We start from the raw sequence: 25,646 nt of genomic DNA on the forward strand, positions 1-25,646 counted from the left end.
CCTAACTCTGTGGACCCTCTGGTCCTAGCTCTGTGAACCTTCCGGTTCTAACTCTAATATACTCTGATATACACACCACATAAATCATATAGAAATAATGTAGTGCAACACATCACATAAATAGCATACAATAACTATGTCACATGACTTTGTTACCACTCAAGGTAAAGTATAGTGAGAAGACTCACCGTAGATGTCTCGGTAAATCTCTGACTTGGTAGAACTATGATCTAGCCTCCGCCTAATCACATAAAGTAAATACTCTCATAAATATAACTCTCGGGACTAGACTCAACCCTCTCTTGGCACCCTTAGAAGGGTAAAAGACCATTTTACCCCTCTCTTGGCTTAAAGGCCCCATTGTTGACCAAACCCTAAAAGTCAACAAAAGTCAACGGTCAAACTTTGAACCGACTCGTCGAGTGCACTAGGGCGACTCGGCGAGTCTACACGTGTCCACTATCTCTCTAGTCTCGCTTGGCACGTCGAGTCTTTCCCCCAGATCAACGAGTTACACCTGGCATGAATCGCGGGGCCACCCCGACTCAACTCGCCGAGTCTCAAGATCAACTCGGTGAGTTCCGCCCTGAACTCCAGTCCTCTATCCCCCCTCTGACTCACTGAGTCATTCCCCCGACTCGGCAAGTTACTCACTGAGTGACTTACGGGAAACCCTAGCCCTACTCGTCGAGTCTGCCCTTGGACTCGGCGAGTTCATGCCATGCACAAACTCAATTGACCTCCTGAGGTCAGATCTGTTCCTTTGATCCATAGATCTGACCTTCCCAAGCCTGATAATCACGTAAAGCTCGGATCTTGACACTCATGTGACATCTAGGAGGTTTCACTTGGTGATTTAGCCCCAAAAACAACACCCTAAGCTCATTACCTCCATAGCTCAACATAAAGCAAGCTGGAATAAGCTCTTTAGACCACTATGGGTCCAGATCTAAAGTCTCAATATGAATAGGGGCCATATTCTCACAATTCATTCCAATGAAGGACATAAAAACTCTACATCTATGGATTCCTTCAACAAAACATATAAAGGGGCGATATAATACCTCAAAGATGAAGTCGTTTGCTCGAAACCCCCAGATGCACAACCTCCTTGGTCTCCTCTAAGCTGGAATCACCTTCTTCTTGCAAGAATCAACCACAAAGATCAAGAAATGGCTTCTTTCCTCTCACAAACGCTCTAGCTCTTTTATAGTTTCTCTCTGGGGTTTGGTAGCCGCAAATGACGGCCCTAAGGGCCTTTAAATAGGTCCCAAATAAAGGAAATTAGGGTTTCATTAAACAGCACGGACTCGCCGAGTCCGGTCATTAATCCGGATGAGAATTCGCGACCCTACTCGGCGAGTCTAAACACCAACTCGCCGAGTCCCTCCATAAACTCCAAAATAAATGAATAAAATAATATACCTGGGAATCTGGATGTTACAACGGTCAGTCTAGTACAGATCTATACACGAATTCACGCTCTCCCTTCAGAATACTCTAGTTACAAAACGAGCCATGGCACAGATGTCATGCCCCGAAGTAGTGGCTCACATTTATGTTATTGTATGTATGTATTGTATGTACTAGTGTAGTGTATGTTCTATCTGTCTAGTATGTTGTATGTTCTCTCTGATTCTCATCATAGTATGTTCTTTTGTATAGTATATAGTATGTATTGTTTCTCATTAAAGTATTCTCTTTATAGTATGTATTTACTCATGTATGAACTTACTCTTTGTATGTTTCATTGAACTAGAAGATAGTAAGTAGTATACTTCTAAACTATACCTATTATAGTCTACTAGAAATGTTGTTTTAATGACTTAGTAAGTTTATACACCTTTGCTATCCAAAGGTGTTGGAACTGAGGTAAAAGCTTTTATGTCTCATACATATATACATAATATATAACTAAGAATCAAACGACACTCAGATAAACAACATCGTACTCTAAGTCCACAACCAAACAAGGAACAGGAAATAGAGTGTGTTATCAGTCCTAAGTCCTTCAAACCTTACTTATATAACTATATGTGCAATAGACATGGTTTTGACAATCTATAAGTTTAAAGAATTCAAAGCAAAGATTTAGCAACTAAGAACAAGTTTATAAAGAGTTTAACATGTAAAAGAGTTTGATAATCATTTTGAAGTAGTTTTGTTGATAGAGCAGTTAACGGTATAGTAAATCCATTTATTTGATAGTTATTAATCACATGTTATTGATATAATAACTATAATGATTCAACTTGTATTCCCCCACCCCACCCCATAAAAGCATTTAAAAAAACATTAAAAGGTTGATTAAGTGGTATGAACTCACCTGTAGTGAGTGGTTTGGACGAACGATTGGTATAGGGAGCTAAGTGCCAAGTGAAGACTTGAGCACACAAACGGATCCTATTAACCAGATAATGACATTTATATGAATACAATTAGTGCTTATAACAACTAATTATTGAATTGGAACCACCTTAGGGACTAGTAAACACTTATATTCAAGTGTTACAACAATGTATGATTGTATATAAGGGGTGTATGGCTATACAAGGGAGTGACATGAAAGAATGAGAAAAATATTTAGGGCATAGAATTGTCCTTCTAAACTTGAACTGGGAAGAAATGCAAGCATTGGATTAACCCTAACAAATAATAAAACTTGAAATCAATTGTTCTTGAAGAACAGAATCCGCGGATGAATGGAGAAGCGTGGACGATAATAGTGGTTAAATGGGGATTTTGTTAATTCTTTTTTTAGAACAACAACAAAATATATAAATATGTTGGGATTGGTATGTTGCGTCTAGGGCTCGTTTCTTATCAGCCCAGTTTTGTAGCCGGTTTGGGCCTGTCCAACCGTGCATTATTTTATTCTAGGATTTTAGTATTTAAGGTGCATGCGTGAATCCTTTGTTTTAATGCTTTTGATTATTCTCAATATAGTATTGTAAACCCTAGCTCGCCTCTACAGTGGAAGTTCTTAATCGAGCTCTGCTGAGGCGTGACTACGTTTGAATCATAAGCTTTATATTGATTCTATATTGTGTTCATTGTCTTGTTTGATTTAATAGTTTGTTCTTCTTTGATTTACCTGTGAAAGAACTAAACGATCAAGAGATTTTATCTCATCAATTGGTATCAGAGCAGGAGGTTGTGTAATTCATACACATCTCTTCTGTTGAAGAAGGTATTAGGGTTTTCCGCATTGATTGATATTAATTGAGCCGTCATTCCTCATTGGCGTATCTCATTAATTGTTGATCTTGCCCTAACGATAAATTACAAGTCTGATCTTAAACAGGTTATCGATCAAACATCATCGCAATGTCTATGGACGATTCACAATCCATTCCAATCAACATCTCCAATAGTATTGGATCAACAACAAGGATTCCAATCCTATATACTCAGGATTATGAAGTCTAGACGCACCACTTTGAAGATTATGTAATCGGTTCAAAAGATAATGGGTATTTGATTTGGGAAGCAATCATAGTTGGTCCGTTTGCTCACTCAAGCACTTCAAAAATTGTCAAAACTCAAAAGGAGTACAATCAGCTCGTGAATGATGTGAAAGACATTCCTCAAGACGTGAAAGAGAAGTTTCAGTGCAACATTAAAGCTTTAAGAATGATTAGGTTTGCTTTACAATCGGATACGTTTCGATTGGTTAGTTCATGTGCTACAGCGAAGGAAATATGGGATACGTTAAAGGAATTGTATTCTACAGATGAAGATCTGGAACATTCGATTCAAACTTTGTTACTTTCTAAATTTGGTGATTTCAAACAGAAGCCCGAAGAGAAACTTATTCAGGCTTTTGATCGATTTAAGCATCTTCTCAGTAAGATGATAAAGCATGGGATCGAAAGGAAGGTTATTGAGAAGAAAGTTACCTTCATGAATGGTCTTAGACCCGAATGGATGGCAGTTGTGTCTACAGTGAAGGAACACGAACAATTCAAATCCTATTCTCTGGCGAAGCTGGTGGGAATACTGAAGTCCCACGAAAGTGCAGTGTCAAAGGAAACGAATGTGGTTTCCAGCTTGGGTTCGTTATCTATTATTCCCAAAGAAAAAGTGTTGTTGAAGAAGAAAAAGAATTAGATTTTGCTAACTATGATCTAACTGGTGAATAGTATGCCCTGATGGTTTCCAATCCAAGAAAGTTTATCAAAAGGAAGTTCCCCGCCAACAAGAACCGAAACTGGCAGGGAAGTTATAGTTCCGAAAAAAGTGAAGGAGGAACCGAAGATGGGTTCAAAGTCTGAAGAAACTAAGAAGGAAACGAAGATTGGTGGTGACTCAGGTTTTGATTGCCATTATTGTGGAGGCAAGAATCACTTTGCCAAAGACTGCATGCTGAAGAAGAAGTCTGAAAGAGTTGATGAAGATGATGAGGAAGCGAACCTCCTGAGACGACTGGAGGAGATCAAGAAAAAGAAATCAGCGAATAACAACAATACCATGAATGCTCTAATTGTGCAGGGTACAGGTGATAACGATGAATTTGGTGGAGTTCAGGTGTGGTCCACAGATTCAGAGGATGAAGAAGTTAGAAAGCCCACTCATGGCAAGGCTCTGCTAGTGAAAGAAGAAAAGGTTGAGGGAAGATGTCGGATGGTGACGGACGGTGTGTCACAGATGCGAGGATACTCAACAGATGGTGGACTAGATGACGAGAAGGAGCGAGAGGACAAATGTTTCGCCGCGAAACCTGTCAGTGCACAGATCAACGAATGTGATGAGTTGATCAAGAAGGTACAAAACATTCTCATTTCTCTGAAAATTCCTATTAATAACTACGAAAAGGAACTAAATGGACTAAAATCTAAATTTTCTAGTTTAAGTAGTAGTCTTACCCAAACTCGTGTCACAAACTCTAACCTGACTGATCAAATTAGCAGGATATCGTCGAAGAGTGAGGAGAGGAGAATCTGGATTGAGCAAAAGGAGAAGGAATTAATTAGGTCTAGGGATGAGTCAATCTATTTGCAATGAGACAATCTTAAGCTTTTAAAACAACGAAACATTTTTTGTTTGATTGCGAAAAGATTATATTTATATATCACTCAGTTACATCTCGATTGTGAAATAGGAAAGAAGATACATCGCATGATTTTACCCTTCCTTGAGTTGAAGGAGGTTGAAGTCGATGTCGAAGCTTACAACTGTGAAAATGTTGTATATTCTGATGAAATATCTCCTGCCTACAAAATTGGTCTTGACAAAATAGAGTCCTACATAAAGTCAAAAGACCATAAGGACATGCTAAAAAATATGTTGCATGAAAACGATAAACTGAAACTAAGAACCAAAACTGTACAGAAATTTGACTCGTTAAATGCCAAATTAAGTTCAGAAAATAAAATTGATGTTGAAAATGCATCTGAACTTAATGAGGATGATGACATGAGTGAAATCTCTATAGAGGATGTGGTGGACTGTTCTGAATTTGTCAAGAGCGAACCCGAAACAAGTAAAAATCTCATTTCTAAAAACTTTGTTGAGTTTGCTCGCTCATCGATAGACAAGACTAAAGTCCTCAAAGCAAAAGTTGTTGTATATCAAAAGGTTCAAACCACTTCAAATCAAGTTTACACAGTTCAAGGAGTTACACCATAACAGACAGCCGAACTAACAACACTGGTAGAAGAAGATAATGCTAATGGGTGTGATGAGTTTTTCTGGTCAGCACCGATAGATAACGCTGATGAAACAGAAGGTCTATCTCAGAAAACATCATGGAGAGTGAAGAGTAGGTATGTGTCAGAACCACTTAACAAACCTAAACGATATGATGTACCGAGTACAAGTGGTACCAAAACATCTTCAGGCGAACCAGTGATGGCATCTAGTGAGACATGTTCGTCAAAGAGCGAAAGTCATGATCAAGTACCGAAGAAAAAGGCCAACATTCACAAAAATCCAAAAACAGGTGGCAGAACGAAAGCACCAACATAATCTGAGATACAAGAAGAATCTCTCAGAAAGAAAACAGTTTTGGCGATCCTAGAATCCTCATTACGTTAGGTATGAAAAGAAAAATAAGTCCCAAGGAGAACCAAGAGCCAACTGAAAGCATTCTCCTTTACGTGGAAAGAACAACCGAAACAAGGATTTCAGACATCAGGTGATCAACAATCGAAAGGGCAACTTCGGTCCCCGCAACAATAACAACCGAAAGGAAGGTTTCGGTCCACAACATGTCAATAACCGAAAGGAAGGTTTCGGTCCTCAACATGTAAGCAACCGAAAGGATGAGTTTGGTCCCAAATCCAATTGTCAGAAGAACCGAAGGGAAGGTAGTTTTCATTCTCTGCCAAGGAAGAGCAATAATCAACGATCTAATCCTGCTTCTAAATCTCATTCTTATTCTCATTCTCATTCTTCTAAAGATTCAAAGGGGAAAGGAAAGCTCTTTCCAGAAGACGATAGACGCCCAAAAGAGACCCAAAAGCATGCAGACGTCAAAGCCACAAATCTTATGTTTAAATCAAATGAGTCCAAGTCAAATAAAATCAAAGTTTTTACTATAAAAAGAACAGATGAAACAACTCTAACAAAAATAACTTATCTCGTTGATGTTTCTCTTAATATTCCCTGTCCTGTAAAAGGCTCACAAGGACCCAAGAAACTTTGGGTTCCTAAATCTGCTTGATATTTTGCAGGTTATTCTTGATGAGTAGTTTGACGAAGAATGGTAGAACGGTGAAATATGGCAATAATTGGTTTGGAACTATCAAAGGCTATGGAATGATTACAAATGGTGACTTCTCGATCAGAAATGTAGCATACGTTGAAGGGTTGCGGCACAACCTCATTAGTGTCTCACATTTGGTGGTTGGTACCGGATTGAAGGTCTCCTTTGATGACGAAGGCTCAGAAATAGTTAAAAAGAAGTCAAATAATATTATGATGAAGTCGAAGCGAAAGGGAGAAATATACCCTTTAAATCTCAATCCAATTCGAGGGAAACCAGCTGTTTGCCTGCTAACGAAGGCACACTCAGACGAAAGTTGGTTATGGCATCGAAGGCTCTCTCATCTCAATTTCAAAGATATCAACAAGCTGGTACTAGGAGATCATGTTCGAGGTCTTCCAGTTCTCAAATTTGATAAAGAACATCTATGTGCAGCTTGTGAAATAGGAAAGCAAAGTCACCAAAGTCATCCTTCTATAGTCAATACAAAGGTGATAGAACCACTAGAGCTACTACACATCGATCTGTGTGGTCCTTCCTCTATCGAAAGCATTGGTGGAAACAAGTACATACTTATTATCGTAGACGATTTCTCTCACTTCACATGGGTATTTTTCTTGAAGCAAAAATCAAAGGCAAATCCCAAGCTCAAACTCTTGATAAAGCAAGTAGAGGTTCAACTACGAAAAGTGGTTCGTAATGTGAGAAGCGACAATGGCTTGGAATTCAAGAACAAGGATTTTGAAGATTTTCTAGCTGAGAAGGGAAAGACTCACAATTTTTTTGCTCCATATACTCCGCAACAGAATGGAATCGTTGAAAGGCAAAACCGTTCTTTGTGTGAAGCGGCTCGAACTATGTTGAACTTCGCTTCCTTGCCTTTATATTTCTGGGTTGATGCTATTGCTGCTGCTTGTTACACATAGAATAGATCGTATCTAAACAAACGCTTCTCAATCACTCCTTATGAGATCTTGAACAACCACAAGCCAAATGTGAAGTTCTTTCACGTGTTCGGTTCAAGATGCTTCATCTTTAACTCAAAGGAGAACCGAAACAAGTTTGATGCTAAGGTCGATGAAGGGATCTTTTTGGGCTACTCCTTGAACTCAAAGGCGTATAGAGTTCTGAATAAATGTTCAAAGTAGATTGAAGAAACATACTATGTCACTTTCGATGACAACTATGTCAAGAAGTTGAAGGCAACTGAGGAAGTAATGCAATAAATCTTTTAAAAGTCTAGTCAAGTCATAGCGCCGATTTCAAATCTTTTCGAGCAATATATGCTACTCTTCGATGAACCATAAAAAGCTATTGATTCTGAATCCAAGGCTAAAGATAACCAAGTCGACAATTTGAAGCAAATTATTGACGATGCTGCAAAGAAGATAGCAGATGAACAACCGAAGGCAACTGAAAGGCCAGACTCAAGCGAACCGTCCGGTGATTGTTTTTATATCCAGGGGAGAATCCATAAACACTGTCATCAAGTTCAACCGAAAGTCCAAACGAAGGGGAGTGTTCTGATCCAGAAATTGAACTCGTGTCATCATTCGAGGGGGAGAATACGAATGCTAATGATGATGATACACAATCAGAATTTGAAGAAGAAATCAATGCAGAACTGGATCCCTCTTGTGATCCAAATTACCCTCCTCTCATCAAATGGACCAAAGATCATCCTCAAAGTTAAATCATTGGATAATCCTCTGAAAAGGTCTTAACTCGATCACAGCTGAAAGCGAAGCAAGCTGCATTATTCTCTCAATTAGAATTTTGCATGTTCAACTCTTTCGTCTCCAAAGTTGAACCAAAGACGATAAATACAACTCTTGATCATTCCGATTGGGTTCAAGCCATGCAAGACGAGCTGAACGAGTTTGAAAGAAACAAAGTATGGCGACTAATTCCAACTCCAAAGGATGCTTCGGTTGTCGGTCTCAAATGGGTATTCAGGAGTAAGATAGACAAGGAAGGGAATGTGATTCGCAACAAGGCTCGATTGCTTGTGAAAGGATACTGTCAAGAAGAAGGTATAGATTATGAAGAGACCTTCGCTCTAGTTGCAAGATTAGAGTAAGTTTGAATCTTTCTTGCTTATGTTGCACACAAGAATTTTGAAGTCTATCAAATGGACGTGAAGTGTGCCTTTCTCAATGGAGAACTTGAAGAAACGGTGTACGTTGAGCAACCGCCAGGCTTCGTGAACGAGAAGCATCCAGATCACTGCTACATTCTGGACAAAGTAGTATATGGCCCGAAGCAGGCTCCCAGAGCATGGTTAGAAATCCTAACTCGATTCTTGAAAATGTCCAAATTTAAACAAGGTTTGGTTGACCCAACCTTCTTTTGTAAGAAAGAAGGTAACCACCTTATGATAGTCCAAATTTATGTTGATGACATCATCTTTGGCTCCACGAATCCCAGCCTAACAACTGAATTCAGGAAGTTGATGGAAACTAAATTTGAGATGAGCTCAATGGGTCCGATTAACTTTTTCCTTGGCTTGAATATTAGACAGGGACTCGAAGGCATTTTTATCAATCAGGAGGCGTACACAAAGACATTGGTTGCCAAGTTTGGCATGATGGGAGAGTCAAAGGTGAAAGTTCCTATGGCATTTAGAACTAAGCTTACACCATCGTTGGAGAAACCAACTGCTGACATGACGCTTTATCGTCAGATGATTGGGTCACTGATGTACCTCACAACCAGCAGGCTAGACATCATGTTCTCAATCTGCTATTGTGCCCGATTCCAAGCTAACCCACGCGAACCTCACATGTTGGCAGTGAAGAACATCTTTCGCTATCTGAAGTGAACCTCCTCTCTCGGTCTATGGTATCCAGCCAACTCAGGATTTTTTGTCCAATCATTTTCAGACGCTGACCTAGGGGGTTATTGATTGGATCATAAAAGCACTACTGGAGGATCCCAATTTCTGGATGGCAAATTAGTAAGCTGGCAATCAAAGAAAAAAACTTATGTTTCTCTCTCCATAGCTGAAGCAGAATATATAGCTGCAACATCATGCACATCTCAAGTCATTTGGATACAAAGTCAGCTTAGAGACTATGGGCTGAACATGAAGAAAATCCCACTATATTGCAACTCAGAAAAGCAATTAGGATTTGTCATAACCCAGTGCAACACTCAAAGACAAAGCACATCGCACTGCGATATCACTTCATCAAAGATCATGTGGAAGATGGTAACGTAGAAATTCATTTCGTCAGAACCACTGATCAATTAGCAGACATCTTCACTAAGGCCTTACCTGAAGCAAGTTTCAACAAGATCCTTCAAGGCCTAGGAATGATGGAAGCTGAATCAGTACCGAAATCGCCTTCTCTTCATTAAAGGTTAGAAGCGAAAAAGAGCGAACGCTCGGTCTGTTTCGGGTTCGGTTCACACGGGAACCAAAATGAACCGAACGCTCGGTCTATTTCAAGTTCGGTCCTACTGAACTCAGTTCGCTTATTTTTCACTAAAAGGTATTTTGGTTGTATTCTTTTGTACATTCTTTTACATACTCATTTTTATGTTTTTCTTTTCATTTTTTTATTATTTATTTTCATAAAATCCAAAAATAATTTTCCTTTCGTTCTTATTTCTCTTTCTTTAGAAATTTTTCACAAAATACAAAAATATTTTCCATTTTATTTCATTTTTCTCTTGTTTTTCTTTGTATAAAAGTTACTCTCAATGATGGAGCTGAATCAGGTATAAATTATTTTCTATAGATTAGTTAAGAGTCCCTAGATGCATGATGTTGCATGCTCACCAACGCCTCTAAAGATTTTGAGTGAAACCTTAATAATGTGATATATACAAATCATGTTTTCCCAATTAGGTTGTTACATTCACTCTAATCGTGAGCTACCATACTCTTCTCATATTGAGTTTAAATTTTTTTACTTGGTCCTACTTTTATAGCAGAGGTACATTCTCTTCTTAAACCACCTACATCATTTTTCTCCATCTCACTTCATATCATTCATGTAACCCTTGAGACTCTCAGCACTTACCACTGTGGTTTATGGTTACACAAAAATTTGTGTTTACGATCTTAGTCTCGTGTCACTATGTACTAAGTGAAACCCTTAATTCAATACCCTTAATGCATTAACGGTGAACAATTACTATGTTCTAGCCTTCACCAATGAAATATCTTTTTATTTTGAGTGATCCTTTTGAAATTGTCTATCACCAAGACTTTCTTCCCCAAGGATCCAATTTTTTTTTTGAGATTTCTTATTTTCAACAAGTCACTGAATACATGTCAAACCTACTTGTTCAATAGGCCACATTGTTCTCATAAGTACTTCATTCTCTTTCGGTCTTATATCAAGAACCGGAACTTGAATTGCAGCGAAAGCCACCCTTACAAGCCTTATATATAAAAGATGCCTTTCATTGCTTCTTAAAAGGCACTTGACCGTATTCTAACGGGAAACCTCACAGACACTTTGTCACACCCCGAAAACCAAAGGCGGAAACGTTCCCGGGGTTGACTCCATGTTGTGTATCAAATCCAATGTACATAGTAATCACAGTAAACAACCATTACATTACATATATATATGAAAGTTTACATTTGGTTCAAAAGTAAATTGTACAAAATTATACATATATCATATGAACAAAAGAGACGAGTCTTCAGAGCACTCCGTCTTCACCAAAAGATATCGCCGAGTACCTGTCTAACTTGGACCTGAGAATACAAGCGGTTTGAAAATCAGCATAAAGCTGGTGAGTTCATAAGCGGTTTTGTTTTATGAAAATGTATCGGTTTCCTTTAGTTTTCTGAAAAGGTTTGATATTCAAGAAAATCCCATATTTTCTTATGTTAATTAGTTTCGTTAACTTTCATTACAGTTCAGTTATGTGATATACGATAACCCCAGGAAAATCCCATATTTTCCTAAATACAAGATTGATTAAATAACATAGAGTATAGTTTAATATACAAACTATAATTTAGACAAACTGTAATTAAAAGTATTTTGAAAACCTTGGGACTACATCCCGAACCAGATTATAGATAATTCGATAAAGACCATGGGATCATTATCCCGAAAATAGATATAAGATAGTTTGATAAACCATGGGATCACTATCCCGAAACTAGATATAAGATAACTTGATAAACCATGGGATCACTATCCCGAAACTAGATATAAGATAGTTTGATAAAATCATGGGATTATCATCCCGAAACTAGATATAAGATAACTTGATAAACCATGGGATCACTATCCCGAAACTAGATATAAGATAGTTTGATAAAATCATGGGATTATCATCCCGTATAAGATTTAGTTTCAAAACCATGGGATTACCATCCCGAACGAGATATAGACACAAGATCATGGGATTATCATCCCGAACAGATTAGATTCTAAACAAATCCTAGCTGTGAATAAATTATATTAATACATATTGTGAGTCGGGTAACCATACTGATACGACAACGAGACCTCCTTGACGTTAGTCAGACGCCGAATGATATACAGAATTTGTCACCCTAGGCGTACCCGCCTAACTGTAGCTAGCAGTTAAGGTGTGGGATTGTCAGTCCCGAATAGATCTATTCACAAACTCCTCGCTCTCCCTCCAGGAGACTCTGGTTACACTTCCGGAGAGGATTTACTTATCATCCATAAAAGGGTAGTGACTATCTCACAAGCTAGTATTAAACTATTCACAAAATTCTCACACAATACTATACATACAAAGATTATAATACATGATATAGTGAAAATAGATACATACATTAAGATTATTTGACAATATACTCAAATAATACAGAGATAAACTGAATCAAACATAGTTTATCTAATGACTTTATATAGATATAAAACAAGCGTTCTAGAACCCCAAATTATTCCCATAATAATTTGATTAGTTTGGTTATTTTCTTAACTAAAATTCATTTAGCTGTAATTGATAAATCATTCCTTATGCTCAACATAATACATAAGGAGTAAAAGAGTTTATAAGATTGCCAGATATTATTTGAAACACATAAATGTTATGATTTGAAAACAGTTTTGGTTTGCTTGTATTCCCCCCCTGAAAACAGTTAAAAACAGTGAAAAAGGCGTAGGGGTATGAACTCACCGGACGAGAAGTAGGACGATTTGGATGCTAAGAGTTGATCCGGGGCTTGCAAATACACGAGGTTCCTAATTATAATGTAAAGATACACATTTGTATCTAATTAGGACTTAGATTGATTGTTGGATAGGGACAATTGTTTCTAGTCGCGAAAACACTCCGATACGAGTGTTTGGAGGGACCCGGGTGGCGTTTAGGGATGGGAAATGACACTAGGGACTTGGGACTTGAGTTTACTCCCCATGAGTAAACTTGTAAATGAGTTTACAACCACAAAACACACACATACATGAGTTTACGGCCGTAAACTCATGTGGGTGTGGTTTTGGGTGTTTAAATGGCTTAAATGGCTTATATGGACATGGGAAATGATTCTAGGCTTTGTTCTAAATGCATGGAATGGATTAAAATCACCAAAATAATTAATTTATGGGAGTTTACGGCCTAGCATAGGCTCCTGGCCGTAAACTCCTTAATCCTTATGAAAATGATGCTAAATGTTGTTAAAACCAATCACATGTGATTCTAAAAATTCCCACAAGCCTAGAAATGAGTTTACAAGTGACATATGAGGGATTTATGGAGTTTACGGCCTATGAGACCCCCCCTCATGGCCGTAAACTCTAATATATGGAGCTACAATGTGTTTCAAGGTCTAAAACTTGCATGAATGGACTTCTAAAATTCATCTAAAGGCTGTAGGGGTGTTTAGTTTGCATTCTAACACCAAAAATTTTGGAGTTTACGGCCCAAGAACAGGTCTTGGCCGTAAACTATTAGAAATCCCACAAAAGTTGTGTTTAAGGCCTTTAAACTATTTTTGGTTGGTCCCTTGATTTATTCCAAGGCTTTTGGTGGTGTTGGATGGCTTTCTAACACCTTAGAATTGGATTTATGCTAAGTTTTGGGGAGTTTACGGCCCAAGCACTATCCTTGGCCGTAAACTCTTCTAAATCCCCCAAAAATTATGTTTCAAGTGTCCAAATGCTAATACCAAGGCCCTATAATTCATATCTAAGCCATAGAGGTGATTTGGAAGGGTTTAAAGACATGAAAAACACCATTAACATGAGTTTACGGCCCAAGCTTATGCCTTGGCCGTAAACTCCTTCAAAGTCCTCAAAATCATAGTTTTAAGTGTTCTAAGTCCATATCTTGAAGTCCCTTAGCCATATCTAATGTCCAAATGAGTTAAGGAAGGAGTTTAAGGGCTAAAAACTCTTCTAAATGGTGTTTACGGCCTAGGCAGCCTCCTGGGCCGTAAACTCACATATAATGTCCAATTTTATGATTAAGTGTCTAATTTGGAAGCTAAACATGCTATAGATTAAGGCTAGGAAGGTACCTTAAGGATTTGAAGCCTTAAATTTGAGTTTTGGACACTTAATCCTTGGATTTAGGAGAGAGGTTAGAGAGAGAGTAGAGAGAGAAGGAAAAGCTTCAAATGATTGCTTAAACATGTATATATAGTCCCTAAAACTTGGACACGGTGGAATTCTACCCGATACCGGCCTTAAACGATGCTTTAGGTCGCACCCGATTGAGTTTTCGTCACCCGACGAGGATATTTCTAAAACTTAAGAAATAAATGTTTTGGGCTAAATTCATGAGTTCCTAGATGATTTGGACCCTCATTGAATGATAATAAACATATAATTTTTGATAACTAAGCCCAAAAGTGATAACGGGACATTTCGATTTCCGACGAGTTATATAGGTAGAACGGGTTTTCGGCGATGAACAACTTCGGGTTGTTACATTATCCCCCCGTTAGAGGGAATTTCGTCCCGAAATTCAAAGAATAAGATACAGGTCATGGATTTGAAATGAAATACGAATGGATTTGTTGTCTCGGATATTCACTTCCTCAAGTGGAATCTGGTTTCTGTTGGGCGTTCTAGTGAATTCTCACTATCGGGACATGTCCTTGTTTCGTATCTTGACTCTCTCTCAATCTACGATATCAATCTGCTTTCTCGTGGAAGTTCCATCTCTGAACGACTTCGGTTTCCTCAAGGAATTACTAGGGTTTCGTTGGGCAGACGCTTCTATGGATTCGAGACGTGAGGGTCTAGATAGATATTACCAAGCTCTAAGGGCATCCGAAACTCGAAGATTACAGAATCGATCTCTACGAAGATCTCGAAAGGTTTGATGTGAGACTAAACTATACGTTCGGAAGAAACTCTTGGGGCTAAGTTGCTAGTGCACTCATTCTCACTGGTAACCATATTGACGGAAAATGTTTCGATTAATAGACGAGGACTATATTTACGAAGATATTTGAATGAATGACTAATAAAACTTTCTTAATACTAGATTCAAAAAGAGCGCGAACATATGAATTGTCGAGAAAAATATACCCACGGCAGTGGGATCAGTGGCTGCTTTCTCTTGCTTCATAGCTAAAACCATCTTGGCGTTGTTGATGTTGTTGGTGGTTGCTGCCTTTGGGCAGTTTCGTTTGAAATGTCCGATTTCTCCACAACCATAGCAGGCCTGTCCATTACTTGATCCAGAAGCTTGATGGATTAGATGAACTGGTGTTTTGCAATTTTGAGCAGGGTGGCCCTTTTTGCCACATCTTTTGCAGATCCTTTTGAAACACGGGCCAGGGGTATAATGGTGATATTTGCACTTGATGCACCAAGGGAGATTTCCCGCATATCCAGTGGTAGGTACTTGAGCTATAGGCATAGCAACAGGAGTAGCAGCAGCTTGAACTGTAGGCACAACGGCAGGAGTAGTGACAGCTTGACCTGCCACAGTTTCACGCCTCTTGGAGGGTCCTTGGGAACTCTGACCTTTTCGCTTTTTACTCTTATCGTTTTCATTTTGATGCTCCTGAACATTTCTATGGTTTTGGGGGTAGGGGTTATATCCTGGACCAATGGATATGTTAGGGTTCAAGATCGTTATTGCAGATATCACTGCAGCAGAGACAACCAGCTGGAGCGTCACAGGATCGAAGCGAGATGAGGGTGGCGACGGAGGGCTGTTGTTACTTGAATTGGATCCTCTCTTTGAAGACATTTCGATCTAAAGCGATTAGGAAAAAGAGGATGGTAAGTCCCCTACATTAAATCAAGAGATATGAAACAAAGAATATCTCTTTAAGACAATAATATAAATCTATTAAGCGATGAAGCGAGAATGAATTATCAAAGCAGATAAGTTATCACTAAAGGAATGATCGAGGAATAACGTGGATACAAGAATTTCTACAAAGGATCGGCTCGAGAAATACTCCCATAGTATTTCATGGTTCGCTGCAGCGTCGATTTGTTGTTTGGAATATTAGGTAAGTTTTAGGTATGCCGTATGCCACAGTCACTCCCAAGCACATGTTGGCCGTGTCTCGAATGAATATAGTTGGCCAGGCTATATTGACCCTAGACACGACTACATAACTGCTCAGGTTTAACCGCAGTGTACAACACCCATTTACTTATGTTTTGTTCTACTTATAGTTACGGATTTCGACGGCTCGGCATACTTAAATACTTTTGAAAATACTTATATATTGTAAGATACTTTTAGTTCAGAGCACTTAGGCCCCTTAATGTTTATAGTCTTATACCATGTAAGGTTTGGTATACTCTGTTCACTATAAACAAGGGCTCTGATACCAATCTGTCACACCCCGAAAACCAAAGGCGGAAACGTTCCCGGGGTTGACTCCATGTTGTGTATCAAATCCAATGTACATAGTAATCACAGTAAACAACCATTACATTACATATATATGAAAGTTTACATTTGGTTCAAAAGTAAATTGTACAAAATTATACATATATCATATGAACAAAAGAGACGAGTCTTCAGAGCACTCCGTCTTCACCAAAAGATATCGCCGAGTACCTGTCTAACTTGGACCTGAGAATACAAGCGGTTTGAAAATCAGCATAAAGCTGGTGAGTTCATAAGCGGTTTTGTTTTATGAAAATGTATCGGTTTCCTTTAGTTTTCTGAAAAGGTTTGATATTCAAGAAAATCCCATATTTTCTTATGTTAATTAGTTTCGTTAACTTTCATTACAGTTCAGTTATGTGATATACGATAACCCCAGGAAAATCCCATATTTTCCTAAATACAAGATTGATTAAATAACATAGAGTATAGTTTAATATACAAACTATAATTTAGACAAACTGTAATTAAAAGTATTTTGAAAACCTTGGGACTACATCCCGAACCAGATTATAGATAATTCGATAAAGACCATGGGATCATTATCCCGAAAATAGATATAAGATAGTTTGATAAACCATGGGATCACTATCCCGAAACTAGATATAAGATAACTTGATAAACCATGGGATCACTATCCCGAAACTAGATATAAGATAGTTTGATAAAATCATGGGATTATCATCCCGAAACTAGATATAAGATAACTTGATAAACCATGGGATCACTATCCCGAAACTAGATATAAGATAGTTTGATAAAATCATGGGATTATCATCCCGTATAAGATTTAGTTTCAAAACCATGGGATTACCATCCCGAACGAGATATAGACACAAGATCATGGGATTATCATCCCGAACAGATTAGATTCTAAACAAATCCTAGCTGTGAATAAATTATATTAATACATATTGTGAGTCGGGTAACCATACTGATACGACAACGAGACCTCCTTGACGTTAGTCAGACGCCGAATGATATACAGAATTTGTCACCCTAGGCGTGCCCGCCTAACTGTAGCTAGCAGTTAAGGTGTGGGATTGTCAGTCCCGAATAGATCTATTCACAAACTCCTCGCTCTCCCTCCAGGAGACTCTGGTTACACTTCCGGAGAGGATTTACTTATCATCCATAAAAGGGTAGTGACTATCTCACAAGCTAGTATTAAACTATTCACAAAATTCTCACACAATACTATACATACAAAGATTATAATACATGATATAGTGAAAATAGATACATACATTAAGATTATTTGACAATATACTCAAATAATACAGAGATAAACTGAATCAAACATAGTTTATCTAATGACTTTATATAGATATAAAACAAGCGTTCTAGAACCCCAAATTATTCCCATAATAATTTGATTAGTTTGGTTATTTTCTTAACTAAAATTCATTTAGCTGTAATTGATAAATCATTCCTTATGCTCAACATAATACATAAGGAGTAAAAGAGTTTATAAGATTGCCAGATATTATTTGAAACACATAAATGTTATGATTTGAAAACAGTTTTGGTTTGCTTGTATTCCCCCCCCTGAAAACAGTTAAAAACAGTGAAAAAGGCGTAGGGGTATGAACTCACCGGACGAGAAGTAGGACGATTTGGATGCTAAGAGTTGATCCGGGGCTTGCAAATACACGAGGTTCCTAATTATAATGTAAAGATACACATTTGTATCTAATTAGTACTTAGATTGATTGTTGGATAGGGACAATTGTTTCTAGTCGCGAAAACACTCCGATACGAGTGTTTGGAGGGACCCGGGTGGCGTTTAGGGATGGGAAATGACACTAGGGACTTGGGACTTGAGTTTACTCCCCATGAGTAAACTTTTAAATGAGTTTACAACCACAAAACACACACATACATGAGTTTACGGCCGTAAACTCATGTGGGTGTGGTTTTGGGTGTTTAAATGGCTTAAATGGCTTATATGGACATGGGAAATGATTCTAGGCTTTGTTCTAAATGCATGGAATGGATTAAAATCACCAAAATAATTAATTTATGGGAGTTTACGGCCTAGCATAGGCTCCTGGCCGTAAACTCCTTAATCCTTATGAAAATGATGCTAAATGTTGTTAAAACCAATCACATGTGATTCTAAAAATTCCCACAAGCCTAGAAATGAGTTTACAAGTGACATATGAGGGATTTATGGAGTTTACGGCCTATGAGACCCCCCCTCATGGCCGTAAACTCTAATATATGGAGCTACAATGTGTTTCAAGGTCTAAAACTTGCATGAATGGACTTCTAAAATTCATCTAAAGGCTGTAGGGGTGTTTAGTTTGCATTCTAACACCAAAAATTTTGGAGTTTACGGCCCAAGAACAGGTCTTGGCCGTAAACTCTTAGAAATCCCACAAAAGTTGTGTTTAAGGCCTTTAAACTATTTTTGGTTGGTCCCTTGATTTATTCCAAGGCTTTTGGTGGTGTTGGATGGCTTTCTAACACCTTAGAATTGGATTTATGCTAAGTTTTGGGGAGTTTACGGCCCAAGCACTATCCTTGGCCGTAAACTCTTCTAAATCCCCCAAAAATTATGTTTCAAGTGTCCAAATGCTAATACCAAGGCCCTATAATTCATATCTAAGCCATAGAGGTGATTTGGAAGGGTTTAAAGACATGAAAAACACCATTAACATGAGTTTACGGCCCAAGCTTATGCCTTGGCCGTAAACTCCTTCAAAGTCCTCAAAATCATAGTTTTAAGTGTTCTAAGTCCATATCTTGAAGTCCCTTAGCCATATCTAATGTCCAAATGAGTTAAGGAAGGAGTTTAAGGGCTAAAAACTCTTCTAAATGGTGTTTACGGCCTAGGCAGCCTCCTAGGCCGTAAACTCACATATAATGTCCAATTTTATGATTAAGTGTCTAATTTGGAAGCTAAACATGCTATAGATTAAGGCTAGGAAGGTACCTTAAGGATTTGAAGCCTTAAATTTGAGTTTTGGACACTTAATCCTTGGATTTAGGAGAGAGGTTAGAGAGAGAGTAGAGAGAGAAGGAAAAGATTCAAATGATTGCTTAAACATGTATATATAGTCCCTAAAACTTGGACACGGTGGAATTCTACCCGATACCGGCCTTAAACGATGCTTTAGGTCGCACCCGATTGAGTTTTCGTCACCCGACGAGGATATTTCTAAAACTTAAGAAATAAATGTTTTGGGCTAAATTCATGAGTTCCTAGATGATTTGGACCCTCATTGAATGATAATAAACATATAATTTTTGATAACTAAGCTCAAAAGTGATAACGGGACATTTCGATTTCCGACGAGTTATACGGGTAGAACGGGTTTTCGGCGATGAACAACTTCGGGTTGTTACACACTTTGAAGTCTCTCTTGACTTGAAAGGACGAGATTCGTGCCCAGGATCCACTGTTTCATGTATTAATTGACATCACAATATCCCACAAAGTTCGATTTATTTCTTTATCATTCACACTCTATGCACGAAAATCTTTGATTTTCCAAAATTCTGGTTCTCTTTTGTATAACTTATTTTTCGTATAGCTTGTGCTCTAAAGGCGTTATGGCAGTTCTCAAATGAAACAATCCGGTTGATAAAGGTTCAAGTGATTTATCTTGGTGACGTTTCAGATAAAGCACAACAGATGAGTCAACATTTATCCAACAGTTTCGTCGATTTGAAAAAGGTGATATCTATGGAAAGGCGCGTAAAAGTGAAATGTTTTTCTCTCTCCTACGTCATTATCGGGGTTGCCAACTGTCTAATCCCCATTGCATCAGGAACCGTTTCACAAAAGAAAAGATTTCAGGCAGATTTTTCTCTCTCTTACTCTCACGTATAAAAGGGTTTTTTTCCAATCACCTTTACTCTTTTATCGCTCTCAAATCTTCTAAAAGCAAAAGATGATTTCTCTCACTGTTCATCATCTTCTTCTCAAGCTTCATCCATAGCGAAATCCTCTTCTGTTCAAGATACTTCTATTCGTTCCAGTCTTCTAACTATCAAGCCTCAACAAAACCTCTTGGTTGACCTTACGTCGTTCACCTATGAACCCTACATGTTTCAGGTAGTGGAATGCCTCAAATATTCTCCTCTTGTCAACGCTCTCACAAAGGTGGAAGTAGTTCCCATGCCCTATCTCTCTCATGTCTACTCCAATGCCCACTATGATAAAGTTGCAGAACGAATCCACTTCGACATTCACAACGAGAAGACTTCGATTTCCAAAAATCGATTCTGCTCACTGCTAGGTCTTGCCCATGAACCCACTATGGTAAACCCTAATTCAATCACTACTGGTCAATTGTTCTCAATGTTCTACAACATGGGGTACACTGAAACCCTAACCACTGTAACGAAGTTCAAGAAATTATGCCTTCCCCCACAATGGAACGGCCTCTTCACTCTCTTGTTCAAAGGTCTTTCAGAATGCAGTGCTGGATCAGAAGGGGCGAGTAAATCGTTCATGACCATCCTTTACAGGTTGTACAATGGGGTACATCTTGATTATGGTTCGATCCTATGGCAATAGATTGTTCAGAGCTTAACTTCCTCCTCTCGCCATTCTGAAGTGTCATGTGGCAGGTTCTGGTCGATTGTCACGAAGTGGGCGATGGATCGTTTTCATGTTCCAATCATTGCGGACTCGCTTCTATCCTCCATCGCAACTTTCCATACAACGAAGATTATTGTCACTGATCCGTCAAAATTTTCGTTCGTTGGATCCATTCTGGCATCCATGTATGCTTGTGTGTCTGAGGCGAGCTTGGTTATTCAAGAGTACAAGAAGATTTCTTCTTCGGGTCCAAGGGAACCCACATCGACTATGATTCACTCCATAGAGGAAGCAGACAAGTAGACAAAGAGGGGAAAGAAACAAGAAAAACAAAAGGAAGTGAGGGTTATCAAAGCAGATAAGGGGCAAACTCCAAGGAAGAGAAAGTTAGAAAAGGCATCTCCTTCCCAGCCCAAGTAGAAGAAAACCAAAAAGCCAGCCTGGAAGCTCATCCTTCAATCTTCCAGCGACTCGGACTCTGATTATCTTCCTACTGGCAATAAACAACATTCTCCTACTACATCTGAGAGCGAAAGCTCTGATGAGGAGGTTTCGGTTCGTGGTGATACTCCACCTAGGTCACCCACACCCGAGGTACCCGTTCGCTCCCCTATACCTTCTTCTCCACCTGCTTCTATTCCTATTTCCTTACCAACCACCTTCCCAATTATCACATCACAACCCACCTCTACCATTCCCACTCCCACTCCTCTATTTTCTGAAGCAACAACAACAACCACCACTGGAGTTCCAACCAACGTATCTGATACAGGGGTTCGGTCTTCAGTCCCTGAGACAACCAAACCACTATCTCCCACACCTTCAACCGAAACCAACACTATCCTTGGTGGTGAAGACATGGAATTTGATTCTTTCTACTACAACCCCTACCGTGTTCAGAGTGATGAAGATGATGATGCTCCTATTACCAAAAAGCACATCAAGGAGCTGAATGCCAAACTCGACACTCTCATAGCCTCTTCTTCATCTCACCATCCCTATTCTGAAGCTGCCATTCAGACCATGCTTGACTCCTTTGTCAAGGCTCATGATTCTTCCATATCTAACGCCACAGCAGCTATTACCGCCTCAACTAAAGTGTGTATAGAAGCGACCAAAGAAGTCGATAAACTAATTCAAGATGCTAATATTTTTCTTGTGTCCTTATAGGGAGCAGCTGACTTGAACGCTTCTAAAGTGACCAACTCAATTACAAAACTTGGAGAAGCATTTGTTGCTGAGAAGCAAAACTTTGCCACTCTTCACCAAGATATTCAAAAGGATAATGCTGCCCTTTTATCCTCTCTCAACGAACGTTTCACTGAGGAGCCGGAAATTTCAGCTGACGACAGAGAAGGCACGCGCCGCACCCGATGTGGTGACGGGTATTATTCTTTCCCTCTACTTTATTTTTGCAATGTTATGATATTGATATGTGCTCTGTGTATATGCATTAGGATCGTTCCATGTGAACGGTATTCCTGTTCAGGTGTTGTTTGACTTGGGTGCCACCCGATCATTTGTTCCCTTGAACTTAGCAAGAGGTTTACAGAGTCTTCAGGCATGTTGGATTGCCCTTTAGAGGTAGAGATTGCGGATGATCGATCGGTGCGAGCGTCGGCAGTATTCAGGGATTGTGTCCTAAGGTTATTTGAGGAGCGCTATTTGGTGGATTTGGTTCCTATCCCATTGCGGGGGAACAAGGTGATTATAGGCATGGATTGGTTGAGCCCTAATGGGGCGATGATAGATTGCGCACAGGAGCTAGTGCGGATTAGGACCCCAAGTGGGGGAGAGTTGGTGATCCACGGCGAGAGGCCACAGCGTGGACCCACATTATGTTCAGCAGCGAGAGCTAGGCGCTACCTTCAGCAGGGTTGCGCGGGATATGTCGTGTATGTTATGGATACCCGGGATGCGGGTAAGACGACGATGAGCGAGGTTCCAGTGGTGCGAGACTATGCTGATGTGTTCCCGGAGGAGCATCCTGGAATACCTCCGGAGCGTCAGGTAGAGTTCAGGATCAACCTAGTTCCTGGTGCGGCTCCGATAGCCAAGGCACCCTATCGGTTGGCTCCTCCTGAGATGCAGGAGTTGTCTACGCAGCTATAGGAGCTGCTAGACAAGGGATTTATTCGACCGAGCAGTTCACTCTAGGGAGCCCCGATCCTGTTTGTGAAGAAGAAGGACGGGTCGCATCAGATGTGTATAGATTACCGGGAGCTGAATAAGGTAACGGTGAAGAACCGTTACCCACTCCCGAGGATTGATGACCTCTTTGATTAGTTACAGGGAGCATCTTGGTTCTCCAAGATCGATTTGCGATCGGGATATCATCAGATGAGGGTCAGAGAGGAGGATGTACAGAAGACCGCATTTCGGACGCGTTATGGCCATTATGAGTTCGTGGTGATGTCGTTTGGGCTCACCAATGCTTCTGCCGCGTTCATGGACCTCATGAACCACATGTGTAGACTGATGTTGGATCGGTCTGTAATAGTTTTCATTGATGGCATCTTGGTTTATTCCAAGACGCAGGAGGAGCACGAGGACCATCTGAGAGAGGTTTTGGAGACCTTGAGGAGCGAGAGCTTGTACGCCAAGTTCTCCAAATGTGAGTTTTGGTTGCGCGAGGTGCAGTTTCTTGGGCACCTCGTCAACCAGAACGGGATATCAGTAGACCCAGCCAAGGTGGAGGCCGTGATGAGATGGGAGGTTCCGAAGTCTCCATCCGAGATTCGGAGTTTCCTAGGATTAGCAGGCTACTATCGGAGATTCATTCAGGATTTCTCCAAGATAGTCGTACCCCTGACATGGTTGACTAGGAAAGCCGTGGTCTTTCGATGGGGGCCTGAGCAGCAGGCAGCGTTCGAGATTATGAGACAGAGATTGTGCGAGGCGCCAGTCTTATCCCTGCCCGAGGGCGTAGAGGATTTTGTGGTATATTGTGATGCGTCCATCTCGGGCTTAGGCGCGGTATTGATGCACAGGGGTCATGTCATTGCTTATGCCTCGAGGTAGCTGAAGCCTCACGAGGCGAGCTACCCGACACGTGATTTAGAGTTGGGGGCGGTGGTCTTCGCCCTCAACATTTGGCGGCATTACCTTTACGGGGTTCGATGTACCATTTACACGGACCACAAGAGTTTGAGGTACCTCATGGATCAGCTGAATCTGAGCATGAGGCAGCGTCGGTGGTTGGACGTGGTGAAGGATTATGATTGCAAGATCCTTTACCACCTGGGGAAGGCCAACATGGTGGCCGATGCGCTTAGCCGTAAGGCGGCACCGATCAGGGTGTGTGTATGAGGATGACGGTGGTGACACCACTGTTAAAGCAGATTCGGGAAGCCCAGCAGGAGGCTATGAAGGAGGAACATCGGAAGAGTGAGCGAATAGTGGGTCAAGTTAGCTCCTTTGATTATGATAACCGAGGGTTACTGACACTACACCGTAGGGTGTGGGTGCCGTATCACGGGGGCGTGCGCCAGATCTTGATGGAGGAGGCGCACAAATCCTGATTCTCTATTCATCCAGGGGCGACGAAGATGTATCGGGATCTTCGTCTAGACTATTGGTGGCCCTGCATGAAGCGGGATGTGGCTTGGAACATCGAACGAGGTTGGACCTGCAGGAAGGTCAAGGTCGAGCATCAGAGACCGCACGGCAAGATGCAGCCGTTAGATATCTCGTTATGGAAATGGGAAGATATTACGATGGATTTTACGGCATGGGGTGCCAGTGTCAGTGATATCAGATCGTGATGTGCGGTTCACTTCTAGGGTTTTAGAAGAGGTTTCATGATGAGTTGGGCAGTCGTCTCCATTTTAGCACCGCCTTTCACCCGCAGACGGATGGTCAGAGCGAGCGGACCATCTAGACGGTGGAGGATATGTTGCGGGCATGCGTATTAGACTTCGGTGGTAGTTGGGATACCTATATTCCCTTGGCTGAGTTCTCATACAACAACAGCTACCACGCGAGTATTGACCGTCCCCCATTCGAGATGTTGTATGGACGGAGGTGCAGGACCCCGATATGTTGGGGTGAAGTTGGCCAGAGGGTCATGGAGAGCACCGAGGTGGTGCTCAAGACGACCGTGAGGATCCAGCAGGTTCGAAGTAGGCTTCAGACTGCGCAGAGTCGACAGAAAAGTTACACCGACAAGCGTCGATCAGACCTGGAATTCCAGGTCGGGGATATGGTTCTCTTGAAAGTGTCCGGGTGGCATATAGGCTGGATCTGCCAGCCCGGGTGGGCAAGGTGGCATATAGGCTGGATCTGCCAGCTGAGCTCAATCAGATCGACAGCACCTTCCATGTCTCCCAGCTGCGGAAGTGCCTCGTGAATGATTCAGCGATGGTGCCGTTGGAGGATATGCAGGTTGATGATAGCCTGAATTACATTGAGCGCCCAGTCGCAATCCTCGACCCGAAGTCGAAGGATCTAAGGAACTAAAGGGTGGAATTAGTAAAGGTGCTGTGGCAGCACCGAAAGGGGTCAGAGTGGACTTGGGAGCCGGTGGAAGAAATGATGGAGCATTACCCCGAGCAATTTTAGGATCGAGCAGCAGACTTC

The sequence above is a fragment of the Lactuca serriola genome, chromosome 3 (assembly GCF_051521515.1).
Source record: "Lactuca serriola cultivar US96UC23 chromosome 3, Lser_US96UC23_V15, whole genome shotgun sequence".
In the NCBI taxonomy this organism is placed as follows: Eukaryota; Viridiplantae; Streptophyta; class Magnoliopsida; order Asterales; family Asteraceae; genus Lactuca; species Lactuca serriola.